The sequence below is a fragment of the Nyctereutes procyonoides genome, unplaced genomic scaffold (genome assembly GCF_905146905.1).
Source record: "Nyctereutes procyonoides isolate TBG_1078 unplaced genomic scaffold, NYPRO_anot_genome, whole genome shotgun sequence".
In the NCBI taxonomy this organism is placed as follows: domain Eukaryota; kingdom Metazoa; phylum Chordata; class Mammalia; order Carnivora; family Canidae; genus Nyctereutes; species Nyctereutes procyonoides.
Window position 1 is genome coordinate 91,197,669 of NW_026575125.1, and position 3,730 is coordinate 91,201,398.

At 35.5% G+C, this 3,730-nt stretch overlaps 1 pseudogene; it reads right to left on the minus strand.

Annotated features, from left to right (window-relative positions):
* Nucleotides 1–2,529: 2,529 nt before the first annotated feature.
* On the minus strand, nt 2,530–2,734 carry LOC129517580 (NADH dehydrogenase [ubiquinone] 1 alpha subcomplex subunit 1-like; annotated as a pseudogene).
* Between the last annotated feature and the right edge of the window lie 996 nt (nt 2,735–3,730).

Genomic DNA, 3,730 nt, shown 5'->3' on the forward strand with positions numbered 1-3,730 from the left:
CAGTAAATCTTCAGCTTCCAGTTACAACAACATGAATATAAGCAAAACATGACGAAACAGAAGACTAAGAACAGATTTGAACTAGGAAATGAGCTAGGAAACAGAGAACCAGTGAATTCTACTAATCCCTAAATACATTTTATTTAAAAAGACAAAAAAAAAAAAAGGTGAGTGTGGGGGGGGGAGAAAATCCTAGCCTAATAAAAGTAAGAAAGGAGAAAAATCCATAAAGTAAAAAATGAGAAAGGGAATATAACCATAAATATTGAGGAGAGGGATCCCTGGGTGGCTCAGCAGTTTGGCGCCTGCCTTTGGCCCAGGGCGCGATCCTGGAGACCCAGGATGGATCCCACATCGGGCTCCCGGTGCATGGAGCCTGCTTCTCCCTCTGCCTATGTCTCTGCCTCTCTCTCTCTCTCTGTGTGTAACTATCATAAATAAATAAAAATTAAAAAAAATATTGAGGAGATTTTCAGAGTTATATAGAAGTCATGTATAAGTCCATGCTTTTAGTCTGAAGTCTTCATGGACATAAATTACTCAAAACACGAATTACTAAAATTGTTAAAGAAGTAGAAAGCTTTACAGAGGAGAAAGAGGTAGTACTCATGGGTATACCTTCACAGAATGTGTTCTAACTTTTCATTTTTATCTTGAACATTAATTTTTAAACATGAACTTCATATTTATTTTTATTGTGTGTAAAAACATAAAATAAAATTTCAATCTTAACAGTTTCTAAATGTACAGTTCAGTACTAAGTACATTTACATTTCTGTGCAAACAATTGCCAGAACTTTTTCAATATTCAAACTCTATATCCACGAGACAGTAGCTTCCCCTTCTACACCTCCCCAATGCCCTCCTAAATACCATTTTTCCTGTTTTTATGAATTAGACTACTTCAGATACTTATTTAAGTGAAATCATGCAATATTTGTCTTTTAGTAATGGGCTTATTTCACTTTGTATAATATTCTCCAGGTTAATCCAAGTTGTATCATGTGGTATGATTTCTTTACTTTTTAAGGCTGAATAATATTCCATTGTATGTAGTACATACCACATTTTGTTTTTCTGTTTACCCATGAATGGACACTTGGGTGGTTTTTAATTTTTTTCACACACTTTATTTACAAAAATAATATTTTATAATGTGCACTGTTCTACAATTTCCTTTTTGATATATGCAGGAGAATAAGTTGATCAGGAGAGTATATATTATCGATAATTAAAGATTTGCAGAATATATATGTATTTTTGCCAGTTTTGACATTTTAGAACGCTGGAAATCAAGAAGAACATGGTTCAACTAAGTAGACAGACCTGGGATCCTAGTAATGTAGATAAGGATTTTCCCATATTGTGATGTAGGTAAAATTTGTACAGGTTCTAATTAGAATCGTGTTGGGAAGTAGAATCTTTTCATCTATTTTATAGATTTTATAGATAGATTTTATAGATTTTATATTATTATATTTTCATCTATCTTAATAAAGACCTACTTCATTAGGGAGCATTGTGAAATGGAAAGAACAGTGAACTGAATTCAAACCACATCTCAGCCACTTGGCTTATATGTATAGTGGGAAGATCTCTTACTTCCCCAAGCCTTAAATTTTTCATATTAAAAAAAAGTGAGGCAGAACCTACTCAATTCATTTTTTCAACTTGGTAAGGTAGAGCCTATGGCCGTATGTTAAAGTGTATTTTATAGGGACACCTTGGTCACTCAGTCAGTTAAATGTTGGACTCTTGGTTTCTGCTCAGGTCATGATCTCAGTCAGGGTGGTGGATCCAGCTCCAAGTCAAGGCTCTGTGCACAGTATGGGGTCTGCTTGGGATTCTCTCTCTCCCTCCCTCTCTCTCAAATAAATACATATATGTATGTATTTGATAAATAGTAAATTTCTCTTAAAATGTAAGTTATCCAATAGATTTTTTTCCCCAAAGAGAATTTTTTTTTGCCTTTTACTCAACAAAATATTTATTGAGCTGTAATTTATAAAGAATAAACTGCACATATTTAATTTCTCCAGTGTGATGAGTTTTGACCTGTTCATGTACCTGTGAATTCTGGATGTGTAATGTTCCTAAAACCCCACAGAGTTTCCTTCTGCCTCTTTGCAATTTATCTCTTCCTTTACCCTTGTCTCCCGGTAACCATTTGTTACCTTTTTATCATTGCTGGTTAGTTTGCTGTTTTTGAGTCTTAAGTGAATCTAATCTTAAGATAGGTTCTCAGAAAACTGAGAACAAAAATCAGGCTTCCTTTACTCAGCATAATGATCTTGAGATTCATTCATGTTGCACATATCAGTACTTACTTCATTGTATTGCTGAGTATTATTTAATTAAATGGCTGTGGAACATTTTATTTTTCCCTTTACCTGTTTTTCTACCTTTGGGATATTTTTAGTTTTTTGTCTTGTTTTGTTTTTATTACGTACTAAATTAAAACACTGCATAACCTAGAAAGGGTAGATGAACATAACCAAGTTATTTTTCATTAATCAGGAAAGTGCTTCCTTAATCGATATTCTTCAAACCCTTTGACTCATATTAACTCCAGAGATGTGCCTATTCCTTTCCATCAAATTACGCTGATATGAATATTGGGCAACCCTTTTTACTTGTCCCCTTTACTGAACCTGTGGATATGCGTCCTGGCTATGCCAGGGATGACCAAGCAGACAGCCATGATGTCGATCCCGGGAAGAATCTCGAACCACATTACACTGCATTTACCAGGGCCAAACCCTTCCTTCCTGGCTCCCTAAAGGTTGAGATGTTTATGGTTTTGAAGTATTCTGGCTAAAGGTGTTATGATCATTCATGCACAAGTCTTTGGGTGTAAGTTTTAACTCTTCTTGGGTAAATACCTAGGAGTGGAGTAGATGTGTTATATGGTAGACATTTAATATTTTACAAAACTTCTACACTGTATTCCAAAGCAGTTGTACTAATATATATATATATATATATATATATATATATATATATATAATATATATAAGTTTTAGTCTTTCCGCATCTTCTTCATCTCAATGTTGCCATTCTTTCTTTTTCTCATTCAAGATTTTATTTATTTTTTAGAGAGAGAAGGAGAGAGAGCAAAGAAGCATGAGCCAGAGAGCCAGAGGGAGAAGCAGAGTCCCCAGTGAGCATGGAGCCCAACATGAGGCTCGATCCCAAAATCCTGGGATCATGACCTGAGCTGGAGGCAGATACTTAACTGACTGAGCCACTCAGGTGCTCCAGCTTGGTTTTTAAAATAGACTTAATTTATTTACTTACTTATTTATTTAAAAATAGATATCACATAAACTCAATACAAAAGGCAAAAGGCAATGTTTATATACAATACAAAATAAATTCCCTCCTCCTGTCTCTTGGTTTCCACATTGATCTATACTTCCAAAAATCGTTAGAGAAAGCATTGCAGATGAATGTGAGCCATCACAAGGGAGAGTTGCCATGGCATCATCTTGGATCTTGTACAGTAGAGAAGTATGGAAACCTAAGTAGAAATATGCAGAACGTCCACTGCAGGATGCCCAAGGGTTGTGGGAAGAGTTCCAATTAACAATCTAAACTTCTGGCTTTAGAGGCATGGGATCTGCACCTGTTGGTGCAGAAGAAAAACAGAAGAGATTGGCCTTTGAAACAACTTAGGAAACCCTATCCGCTTTAGCTATTGCCTGTCCCCAGACCCAGACCCCGAAAACGC